The 13,347-nt window shown below is 42.1% G+C and overlaps 1 protein-coding gene across 3 annotated transcripts in view; it reads right to left on the bottom strand.

The window, feature by feature from the left end:
* Positions 1-13,347, bottom strand: part of LOC144829492 (A-kinase anchor protein 17B-like) — an 810,983-nt gene that overhangs the window by 178,125 nt on the left and 619,511 nt on the right. The window lies entirely within an intron of this gene.

Raw genomic sequence — 13,347 nt, 5'->3', positions numbered from 1 at the left:
CATGATATTAAAATGGAAACAAAAATTACAAGTTCCCCCTTAGGCCTACCCCTTGTCGATGGTGTGGCTGGCACATAAAAGGCCTTGTACCCTTCCAAAAAGAAATCACAACCCACCACCCACGTTTCTTGTAGACAGATGATCATAAATTGTTTTATATAATTAACCCAGTTTTCATCTGACATTTTAGCAGCCAGGCCTGCAATATTCCAAGAAACAATATTACATCCAGATGCTTTAGCCTGAGAATGCTCTATGTATATAGGTTCACCTGTAGCCACAGTGCCCTGAGCCGCAGGTACCTCCCGTCAATCACACAGCTCAAGTCCAGACAGTACTTCGTACCTGTTCTGTGTATTAACATTAGACCCATACTGATAGCGACCAACACTATTAACCCTGTTATGGATTTCGTTCATACCTCCAGAACCACAGGGATTAGTGATGTTGTATGTAAATTGTGCTTCCTGGACTGGTGTCTGTGGTTCAAACACCCGCCTAGTTAGTCTTTGTTGAGGTGTAGGTTTGCACAAATGTGCATAGAAATATCCCAGAGGGCGCACACAAATACTGTTCTCGTTGTAGACTAGTGACGAGGCTCTCAAAAGAACAGTTGCCACATGCTGGGGATGTTTAAAATTTACGACAATGCAGTCCCCATTGCCCATCTTTTTGGAAGGACCTACCCAGTTCACCCGCCTAACTGCCATTATCTGTTCTGAATAAGAAGTAGGAAAACCAAAATTTTTATTAAGCAACGCCACTGTCTTATTTTTCAAAGAGGCGTGGAATTCATCATAAGGAGAGGCGGGATGAGTGCCACAAGGTGGCACATTGGTCAACACTGCCACAAACGGTGCACAATCAGGTGGTAGATTTAGGTATCGATTATACCTGGGGGATCTAGGGGCTATACCACTTTGAGGGACTATATTGGGGTTTCGCCGCGAAACAGCTGCCGCTGGGGCGGCCGGTGTATTTAAAGCCTCATTCCCATTGCCAGCTGCTGCAACGGTAGTCCCCTTGTTTAAATGATCTTTAGCTTTCACTGCATCCTGCCCTTTACCACCCAAATTTATGATACCATTAGTTGGTGCACTCAGGTGTGCAGATAACAAGCCGCCCAGCCTGTCTACTTCCGTGACCAGATTCTCAATCTTGTTGGTTAGAGGTTTAATTAACTCCTCTATCTTCATTGTTAGTATTGCTTCGAGATTTTTAATGAGAGAAGCAAACTGATCAAGGTTCGAGTTAACACCAGTATCGTTATGTCCTGTAAATACAAAAGGGGTTATGGCAGGGCTATGCAGAACTTTCCCGTCCTTTTTTTTAGTGTTAGTATTATGCTTCCCTACCCCTTTTTGATGAGCTATCCTACAGGTGCGCATCGGCCTGATATCAGGCTGGGCCTCATTTAGCACACCTATTTCTTCACTTGGCAAAACATGTTGATCAGAGTGAACCTCAATACTCACTGTTATGGGCATTGGTTGTTCTACTATGGTGACACCATTTGTGGCCTCAACATCTACAGTCATTCTGGTGGGAGACAGTTCTGGCAGATTCACTATCACAGTGCCCTTCCCTAAAGAAGCACGTCTTTCATTATTTATCTGGTTTACTTTCTTGACCAAATAGTTATCCAAGGTAGCAGGACCCACTACTGGTTTAACGGTTTTGGATTTAGACATATTAAACAATTGTGACACCAGATATACACTCAGATAAAACCACTACTTACTCATAAGAAATATAACTAAATAGGTAATAAAGTCTCACGTGATTAATACACAATAAAAGGCTGGATGAAATGATATAAGGTCCCTGGCCCAGTCCAGTCTCCTCAGGCCTCTGAGGGCCACAGAGGGCCCATCCCTTTGCCCGGGCTTAGCCCGGCGCGTCCCCGCGGGACGAGGGGCTGACGTTGGCGCTGTTACTGCGTCACTGGTGGTGGTGGGAGGGGCCCCGGCGGAGCCAAGCCCGGCCGGGAAGCAGGCGGAGCAAGGCCCGGCCCTTAACTGATGGTGCTGCGCGTTGCGGCGGAGCAGAGCCCGGCCGTGTCCAACAGGTACCTTAATCACCCCCACAAGCCTCGGAACTGGCGCTGCCTTTATGCGCCTCCTGGCGCTGTTACTGCGTCACTGGTGGTGGTGGGAGGGGACCCGGCGGAGCCAAGCCCGGCCGGGAAGCAGGCGGAGCAAGGCCCGGCCCTTAACTGATGGTGCTGCGCGTTGCGGCGGAGCAGAGCCCGGCCAACTAACCCACCAGATATGTGCGAAAAATGCCAGAGAGGTGCATTGTAGAGAGGTATAAAATGGGGCATGGCTTCAGAGCTCTTCTCTGCTATGCAGCTGTATGGTGTTCAATAGAGAGACATGGGCTAGTAGGGACCAGGGACTTTCAGGATTAAAAGAGACTAAATTCCTTAACTTGAAACACATCTCAGAGTGTGTTTGCACATGTCACATCAGGCCCCATCCCTTCCCTTCACAACTCTATAAACATGTCCTATCACTTTGCCAAAACCTAAGTACTAATTTATCTTGTTCTCTCTTTGTGGTACTGGAATTACTCATATAGTTAAGGATTGGCCTAGTCATTAACCCTAATACAAGTTAATTTCTTTATATACTATGCAAGCAGATCTACAAGAAGCTACAACGTATTAATACAGTCTTCAAAACACCCAGTTTATACCTATGTAGTTTTGAATCTCCCTGTCATAGGATATTGTGTGACCTGAAAAAAAAAGATTTGATTGGTTCATAATATATCCTATTGTACCTACTGAAGGACCGCAATTATTTTAATCATTCTTCTTTGAGCATTTTTGGAGACATAATTCTGTGCTTACCTCATATCATTCTCATGCAATTTTCTATACAATTAACTAGCAATATGTTCTTATTGTAAAGGTCTGCTAATACCTAAGCACTTATGGGGCAAATTTAGTAGCATCCAGTGCCAACAATATGTCACTTTTTGTAATATAGTTATAGCGCAAGACACTCTTTCATATATACAAAGAGAGGAAAAGGTATTCTGTGTACCTTTTCGTCTCCATGTAAATATAACCTCATCATACACACCACTTTGCGTTGAAAGGGCGTTCTATAGGTGTTGATGTGTGTGTTTGCACAGAACACTGATAGAACAAGACACATCTCCAGATTTATCATAAATCCTAAATCTGGACATGTGTGTAAATGCTGCACCATCCTCCAATTGCTGTAGCAAGGCACAACAAGGAGAATTGTTTTCATTTCTCCTCATTTTTTCTCTTTCAATATATGCTACAATGCACAGCATACATTGAAGGAGAAAAATGACCTCACTGTTTTTGTGCAGGAAGGTGTGTCTTTCTGCACAAAAACAAACTCCACACGACACAGATATTCTTGCACCATGGTGCAAGGGTGCCTGTGTCACCACATGGCTGCAGTTTAAGCAGCAGTGCAGAGGGAAGCATAGACTTGCAACATATTTATGTACATATGTTTCATCCCTGTGCTTCGAAGTACCACAGCACACTGCAGCTAAAGAGCTTACAGTGTCATGCTGCAGCACTTCCTTTAAGTTCTGCACTACACATACATTCGTCTAAACTTTCACACACTATCATACAAATATACCTTTTTTTAACCAGAGAAGTTAGTTCTGAAAAAAACGTTTTTGTTGGTTTTTTAAAATTTTATATTTATTTTGTGGTTTTCTGAACAATTTTTTGATTTTTTTGTTTTTTTTTCAAAAGGAAAAAAAGGCAACCGGAGGAACAAAACAATGAACTTCAGGGAACAAAAAAACCTCTAGCACAGATGGTTCTCCTGTGTTCTGCAAATCAAGTCCACAGACTGCTCCCTGTAACAGAGCAATCTGTTACACTTAATACAGTGTATCTTGAGGTTGGCGAATTGGGGACGTATGTCCAGATGTTGCACGGATGGAGATGTCCCAGAAGTGCTTGGTACTGCCGGTGGTGGGCTCTCCCGGTGTCTTCTGCACTCCTAGTACGCCAGGTTGACAGGGTGCAGAGTCTTTAAATGCTTGAGCATACTTGCAGTCCCGCAAGAGTTCTTTTTCATTGGATCCCCACTTGAGAGCACTCTTTTGCAGATCTTGCAAGTTACTTTTGTTGCATTTACTTTCTTTTGTCCCTCGGGAAATGTAAAACATGTCCACACCACAGATGTATACCTCTCAGGGCGTGGATGTTCTTGCGCAAATCCATCATCCAATGAATGTTCCGACTCAGATGATGGCGGCTGTGCTGAAGCCATTCTTTTGCAAAGTATACCAATAGCAGGTGTGCTATCAACCAAACAAAGGTTCTTCTCAGTAGAGAGATGTTCCTCTAAAGAAAGTCTAAGAATAATGATTGAAATGGGTGGGGTCTTCAATAGTTAGAATAGGACGTGTTATGAACCAATCAAATCTCTTTTTCAGGTCACATGGGGTCTGCGCACTGTGCGCACAGGCAGTACGCACCCAGCGCCACTTCGCGGAATTGCATTTAGAAGTAATATAGGTTTATTAAGAGTAAACGTATATTACTTTTATGATTAGTTCAGATAATGTCTTGCCTTAATATTTATATTAAATACATATATATATCTTTTTAGACATTAACATTTTTTGTGGGAGTCACGCACCCACCGCGCAAGCGTTGCGTAAAGTAATGCGTATATGTTGTGTATGCGCTTGGAGTCACGTACCGGTCGCATAGCGATCGCGCACTAAAATACGAACCCATCGCACACCCTATGCAAATCCTACACAACAATCCTAAAATGGCGGCTAGGTTCCACGCAGTAATCGAGAGAGGTACGCTTTGGGTGCGCGACTCCCCCCAAAAAGTGAAAATATAAATAAATAAATAAAATATTATAAATATTTTGAAAAACATTTTTTTCAATTTATATTAAAAATATGTAATGTAATTAAAAAATAAAATATGTACAAATAAATAGTTTAAAAAATTTAGAAAATCAGTATCAAAAAACTAAATACCAATTAATATATTTAAAAATTGTCTTGAAAAAACCTTTGAAATTCACTGAAAAAACCATAGGTTTCAGATATGTTATAGTTAGGAATTAGAATATAAAAAACCTTTGAAATGCATTCAAAAAACCATAGGTTTCAGGCATGTTCAAGTTAGGAATTAGCATTTAAAAAAACCTTAGAAATTCACAGAAAAAAAACATAGGTTTTAGGGGTGTTATAGTTAGCTGGACATTTCACTCGTACAAAACCACTGAAATTCCTCTGCTATTGTACTAACTATAACTCGCGCGCCCGCAATCCACTGCTGATGATGTCACATATTACATCATTCATGCCATGGTCAGTGACATCACTGATAACATCACTGATGACATCTCAAATGACATCACTGATGACATCATCCACGTGACAATCTGATACACCTCATCATACACTAGTATAACCTTTCATCACTCACTATAAAATATAGAGTACCGTGTTTAAACCATTGACACACCAATACAAGTTTCTAAAAACCCACTCAGTGATTTGTAGATCTACACACACACATCTAAACACTTACCTATAGATTCACTCATACATGCTGACAAAGATCAATAGAACACTATTAAATATACTTATACAGCTATATCAACATTACACACCAGCACACATCCTATTCACTTATGCAGTCATCCTACTCACTTATGCAAATAATTGATCATACTTACATTTACTCAGCTACACACTTATACAAACATCACTTTATTTATTCATATAGAAAGTAGCTCATACTTATTGTGTTATAAAATCACTATTACAAGTATACAGTTTTCCATAGAGTCACTCAGACAATCACTGATTCTTATGTATACTTATTTATATACAACAGCTGTCACATACACTGCTTTTTATATTTCTACATTGTTGGATATGTATCATTGAGAAATATATTTACTCATCAACACGTCCATAAAGAGATTCACTCACCCAAACAACTGTTTCCACATGCAGTCTTAACCTCATATACCTACTGAAACAACTATTTACACATCTTTGGACAGTCACACACCTCTCACCCGGCCACACACGCATTCACTCTCCCATACAAATACTCTCTTAACTAATTAAAAACTAATATAGAGTTTCACATAGGTAGTAACCAACTTATGAAGTAGTTTACACAGGAAGAGACAGAGTGATACAGATATTCACAAAGTTTAATCACTATCCCATATATTTAGAGAGACACTTTAAATCAGTCACTTACACAGTCAATCACAGTGCTACTAAATCCTCCATCCAGACACTTATACATCCACTCAGGTTTCAATATAGATTCCTATATACATAATACTTATTAAAATATGGAACCAAACCACATTCACTGGATGTCATCAGTGATGTCATTTGAGATGTCATCAGTGATGTCACTGACCATGTCATGACTGATGTAATATGTGACATCATCAGCAGTGGATTGCAGGTGTGCGAGTAATAGTTAGTACAACTATAACGGAGGAATTTCAATGGTTTAGTACGAGTGAAATGTCCAGCTAACTATAACACCCCTAAAACCTGTTTTTTTCTGTGAATTTATATATATATATATATATATATTACCTACTGGCGGTCGCCAGTAGGTATATATAGTTAGGATTTTTTCTCTATGGGATTTTTGAAAATTCTATGTCTAATAACTTTGGCGTTTGTGGACGGAATTGGCTGAAATTTTCAGGAAAATGGCACATTTTGTTTCTGAGCAGCCCTTGAAAATTTGGGGGGGGGGTTCGTCAAGGGGGGGCTAAGAAAAAAGGGGGGTCCCAAAACGTGTTTTTAACATTGAGTTTTCCATAGGGCGGTTGGCCTCACTTTTAGCCCGAACGGCTGAATGGATTTGCACGAAACTTGGCAAAATTGTAGGGACTGGTAGCCCGATGTGCCTTTTGTAGGTCTCAATATATGTGCTACAGTGGATTTTGAGAAATTAACGTTTAAAAAAAGATATATATCTGTAACAGCGGACCGGGCAGCGCTCCAGGACGCGTACTTTTCGCGCAACGGAGCTTTGTGAAGCGAAGCTGATTGGTTCTCCGGCGTCTGTCAACATTCCAAACAGTCCGTAGCGGGCGCCATCTTGTCTCTCGGTAGGATCGAGAGACAAGAGGAGGCCAAAGCGAAGGGGCAAATGACCATAAGGGGGAATAGTAGATCCTCGCTGACCCCCTACGTTTGATGTGGAGGTTTTAAAAGGGCCCCGCGGGGCAAAAAAAAAAAAATAATAATAATCGAACGGCTGAATGGATTTGCACGAAACTTGGCAAAATATTAGGGACTGGTAGCCCGATGTGCCTTTGCTAGGTCTCAATATATGTGCTCCAGTGGATTTTGAGAAATTAACGTTCAAAAAAAGATATATATCTGTAACAGCGCTCCGCTTCGCGTACTTTTCGCGTTACGGAGCTTTGCGAAGCTGATTGGTTCTCCGGCGTCTGTCAACATTCCAAACAGTCCGTAGCGGCCGCCATCTTGTCTCTCGGTAGGATTGAGAGACAAGAGGAGGCCAAAGCGAAGGGGGAAATGACCATAAGGGGGCATAGTAGATCCTTCCTGACCTTTTAGGTTTGAAGTACCATTTTGCCAAGTTTGGTGTAATTCCGTTCAGCCATTCAGGCTGTAGACGTATGTAAATGTCCTATGGAAAATTGCATGGGGAAAACACATTTGAAAGTGTTGAAATTTAGAACCAATTAAAATGTTAGTTTGGTTTTGTATTTGTGTGTGATGAAAGTTAATTGGTTATGTATATATTTCAAATGAGAGGAAACCACAGCCATTTTGTGATACTACTGTCTGAGGTACATTTGTGAGGAATTTTTGGTGGTGAATTTCTGGTGTTTGATTTACACAGTACTAACACTTCTCCTACTTTTAAAAAGGTGAGTTGTTAATTTGTAAGGGGAACTATGTTGTACACTTGAAGATAATTTGAAAAATGTTTTCTGTTATTTATTTGCAGTCCTTCTGTTATACTAAATACTTGATAAAGTTAGTTTTATATTATGTATTACTAAAAACGATAAATGAAAGTGATTATTTTTTTCTGCAATTTACAGCAAGCAATTTCAAAATAAAATGGCTCACAATGAAGAGACCGTGGCAATTTCTTTTGAATTGTCCACTACATTGATTGAAATTGAGAGCACCAATAATGAAATATTGTCACAAGGAGGAGATGACTTGTATGATTCCATTAGATTGATTGAAATGGACAGCACCAATAATGAAATATTGGCACAAGGAGATGACTTGAATGATTCCACTACATTGATTGAAATTGAGAGCACCAATAATGAAATATTGTCGCAAGGAGGAGATGACTTGTATGATTCCATTAGATTGATTGAAATGGACAGCACCAATAATGAAATATTGTCACAAGGAGGAGATGACTTGAATGATTCCACTACATTGATTGAAATTGAGAGCACCAATAATGAAATATTGTCATGAGGAGATGACTTGAATGATTCCACTACATTGATTGAAATTGACAGCACCAATAATGAAATATTGTCACAAGGAGGAGATGACTTGAATGATTTTTTTGATCAATCTCTTGATGGCGAATTTATCGAATGTTTGGAGACCATAGAGTTACAAGAATCATCATTGCAGACTTTTCATGAGGACATTGCTGATGAGGACATGTTACTAGTTCTTTCAAATTTAGAAAATTCTGAAGAATAAATTTATATTTAGAAATCAAAAATTGTTTGAGACATTATTCATTTTTATTTTTAATTTATGAGGTTGTAGCGAAGTGATTGTAGTATAAAATGAGACTTATAGTATAGAGTGCAACATTTTTATGTTACATGGTAAGTTTACTCATATTTACTTCCCTTCTGCCACTATATTATCTCCAATGTGTATTTGACATCTCTTCTTCATCTCCGGCCTCCTTTCTCTCACTGTGGGGCATATTATCAAGGGGGTTTATCTCCGCTTTTTTGGCTTTAAAAGCCAAGAAAGCGGAGATAAAATTATCTCCCTATTACCAAGCTGTCGCTAACACCAGTTAGTGACAGCTAATAGGAGATAGCGACCATCTTGGGCCCCGCTTTGCATGTCAGTGATATTTATCACTAATGACATGCAAAGTGGGCGTGCCAAGATGTTAGCGACTGGAAACAGTCGCTAACATCGCTATCTCCTATTACCAACTTTTGGAGATATTCGCGCTAAGCGCGAATATCTCCAAAAGCTAACACCTGCCCTGAGCAGTTCTTCACCATGTTATCCAATGGGAGGTGAATAACATGGCTAAGAGCATTTGCTCGATAATGCATGAATATCGCTGACTTTTCAGCGATATTCATGCATTGCGGCCGTTTTTTATCGCATTTGCGATAAACCTTGCTAATAGCAAGGTTTATCTGCGATAAAAATCGCCGATGTGCGGCGATAATTTTTGTCTCTAAACAAGTTAGAGACAAAAATTTTCGCTAGTTGTTGGTAATATGCCCCTGTGTGTCTCCGATGCATCTTATCGCTGCTATTTTGTGTAATTACAGAAGAGAGTAAAATAAAATAGTTCGGAACGTGAAAAGGGGGCAAAGTAGAGTACTCCTCACCCCCTAGGCCTTTTTAGGCGGTCCCAAAAGGATCAGTTTCTGCTTTCCTGAGAGATTATGGTATGAGTTCCATATACCACAATAACTTGCATTACAACATGCAAGATATCTATCTCCTTTTGGAGATATTCGCGCTAAGCGCGAATATCTCCAAAAAGTAACACCTGCCCTTAGCAGTTCTTAGCCATGTTATCCAATGGGAGGTGGATAACATGGCTAAGAGCATTAGCTCGGTAATGCATGAATATCGCTGAGTTTTTAGCGATATTGATGCATTGCGGCCGTTTATTATCGCATTTGCGATAAACCTTGATAATAGCAAGGTTTATCTTCGATAATTTCTGACGATGCTTAGCGGTAATAAATTCGTTGGTAAGCATCGTTAGCGATAAATATCGCTTAACTTTGGTAATATGCCCCAACGTCTGTTAACGTTCGATTCGAAGGAAATGAGGAAGTGTTGAAAAACATTGTTTGCGCCATCTTGCCTTTTTTGAAATGCCACACTTTTGTGGTGCACGGCAGCCATTTTAGATGTCTTGACCAGACCCACTCTCTGCACGCTGTCGATTCGTAGCATGGCTCCTCACCCTCGCAAGCATCTTCCCCAGGCACTGGTCACCCCCGCTCTCTGTCTTATGCATGGGCAATAAACCTCCCCCCATCTGCGCTGCTCTTCCCTGAGAATCACACTCTGTGCCCGCCCGACACCTCCCTTTCGCCCTATTCACTACCGCACCCTCTGACACTCCTCTTCCTCTGTGTCCGATTGTCCAGGCTATCAGCTATTTGAAAACAGTTCTGGTGTCAACTGCTATGCTAATGTAGTGGTTAATGTTTTGTTTTCTCTAGAAAATGTAAAAGAGGGGGAGGCAGTCCAAAGTTCCGTTAAAAGGGCAAAGGAAAGGATCGGTGGTTTGAACTATCAGTGAAAAAGGGGAGGGGGTGCAACAATTTTTCCTACCGGGTCACACTGTGCTTTCACCGGAACTGAGGTCTGCAGGATTCTAGTAATTCAAAGTGAGGCTGGCGCCAGCATGGGAGCGCCGACGTCCCGCGGATACAGTTTCGTCACTCCACGGGCGATCATGGCAGTCATTCCCCATCGGGGGTCGGAGACTCCCGCGGCTCCTCTAGAATCTTCAAGGTCGTGGAGGACTACGGTGGTGGAGTCAAGCAGTGACCGGGCCATTTCTTTATGCTGGGCCCGCTCTTGCCAGGTCGACCGCCATTTTGAGAGTTCGGTAGCTACTGGCGATCGCGGGGTCAAATGAGCGGACGGGCTCCACCCTGCCGGGCGAGACGTTGCAGCATGGCCACAGTGGAAGAACCCTTTTCCGGGCGCCTGGAGCGCTGAGGGTGCAGCTGGGAAGCCTCCACCTGGGGAGGCGGGAGAGGCCTGTTCGCACCGTCTCTCCCTCCCAGTGCACCCCACGGCGTCTCGCTTGAGATTTGTTATGGCCGGAGCAGGCGATGAGGACGAGGGGGGGGTGGGGGGGTCGGAGGCATGTGCAAGACATCCCCCCCAGTGTTGTCGCAGCCATTATTCATGAAAGAAGAAGTGTCCCGTCCGTCTTCGGGCCGGGCTTCCGGTAGATGTCGGCCGGACGCCCCTGGCTCTGGCCCCATGAACGGGTTTCTTGGTTTATCGGCTGCAGCCGGATCCCGTCGTCCTCGGCCCCCCGACCGTTGCTGGCCGGACCGGAAGAGCATGTGGCGGGAGTACCTGCAACTCTCAAGGGCCACCGCGGCCGGACTGGGAGAGAGAGGGGAGGGTCGAGGAGACATTCCCCCCCCTGCAACTGTTCAGCGTTGTAAAGGCAATCCCCTGGCCGGGTCCCGCTGGCCTCGGCCTCTCCTCCGGCTACACCCTACGTTAGGATCTCCTGGCCGAGGCGTGGCAGCAGGACCTGCCTTATATGGGCTGCTCCCGGCTGGGCGTAGCCGCAACCCTGCCCCACCTTGGAAGTTTCCAGAGTGGGGGCGGATGTTCTACTGACTTGCATTTTCCCTAGTCTATCGATTTTTTTGGCGTGGCAGGCGGTGGGACAGCGAGGGGTGATTTGGTTTCTCTTACTGTTTTTCTGGTCTCTCACCACTGGCATATTTTAACGTTTTCTTGTTTCTAGGACATTAATAGGTTTTATCATTACGTTATGTTATCGTTTCTTTGTTCGTTGTTTAATAAAAGTTCATGTTCATCAGTGGCCTACTGATTTTCGTTTTCCTATTCTTTTCTTTCCAGGTTGTTTCATGCTAAAGTTTCTGTTAACAGGATACAGTGATCACTTCGTTATTATTGCATATGTCCTTTTCACTAGGGGTGCTCTCTGGTCGGGCCAGATGACGTATCTCTAGTAAATGGTCCGGGTGAAACAGGTGCATCAATCAGTGGGGAGTAGATAGGCATGACAGATTACAACGGGGGAGAAAGGTCCGCATTACGTACCCTTTCACTACTTGCAAAGATTTTCCTACGTTTATTTGCAAACAGGGAATACCTCCAAAAAGAACTAATTCCCAAACAGTCAATGTTCGGACAATCAATGAGGAATGAAATAGGTACGACGTGTTAAAGGCTTGCGTTACCTACCCTTCACTATCTGCAAAGGGAGAGAGAATATTCCTATTCTTCCTCGTTTGCAGGCAGAGAAGATCCTTAAGAGAACCAACTTCGAACAATTCAATGCTCGATTGAAACAATCAACAAGGGGTACTGTGAACACAAATGAACGCCGCTTATGTACATACGCATTGCTATTTTCAACAGGTTGTTCCTAATGTTTCTATTTTAGCGAGGTCAAAAAGAGATCCCATTAGTGGCCTACGGATTTTGTTTGATTCCTTTTGTTTTTTTACACGATTTTTCGCTATCTGCAAAGACTAAACAGAGTACTGCGACTCTGTGCTTGTTTGTAAATAGAGAATGAACCAAAGAGAACAATCAATCAAATGGAGAGAGAAGCAGGCACGACGGATTACAAAGGGGGCAAAGGGCTGCGTTAACTACCCTTCACTATCTGCAAAGAGAGAGTACTCCTAATAGAAATGAGGGGTGGGGGGCAGCATTCAAAGCAGATCAGTGTGCATAAACACGAAAATGTTTTTACTTACCACGTACTTGACATTCGACAGCTTATGATATTTGCTATTAAAAAACCATTGAAATTCACTGAAAAAACCATAGGTTATAGACCATATATAGTTAGGAATTAGCATTTACAAAACCTTGAAAATTCACTGAAAAAACCATAGGTTATAGACCATATATAGTTAGGAATTAGCATTTCTAAAACCTTGAAAATTCACTGCAAAAACCATAGGTTAGAGACCATATATAGTTAGCTGGACATTTTATTGACATAAAACCAATGAAATTCCATATATAGTTAGTTGCACTAACTATATATCGCGCACCCGCAATCCACTGCTGATGATGTCACATATTACATCATTCATGACATGGTCAGTGACATCACTGATGACATCACTGATGACATCTCAAATGACATCACTGATGACATCACTGATGACATCTCATTTGACATCAATGACCACATCACTGATGATATCATTCATGTGACAATACAATGCATCTCCTCACATTTTAATATAACCTCTGTTTCACCCAGTGTTAAAAAGAGTATAATTTTTGAAACCATTGACACACCAATACTAGTTACTACATACGCACTCACTGATTGCTACGTCTACACACACCTTCACT

Source organism: Lissotriton helveticus, chromosome 4_1, assembly GCF_964261635.1.
Source record: "Lissotriton helveticus chromosome 4_1, aLisHel1.1, whole genome shotgun sequence".
NCBI lineage: Eukaryota > Metazoa > Chordata > Amphibia > Caudata > Salamandridae > Lissotriton > Lissotriton helveticus.
This window is presented reverse-complemented; position numbering and strand designations above follow the sequence as displayed.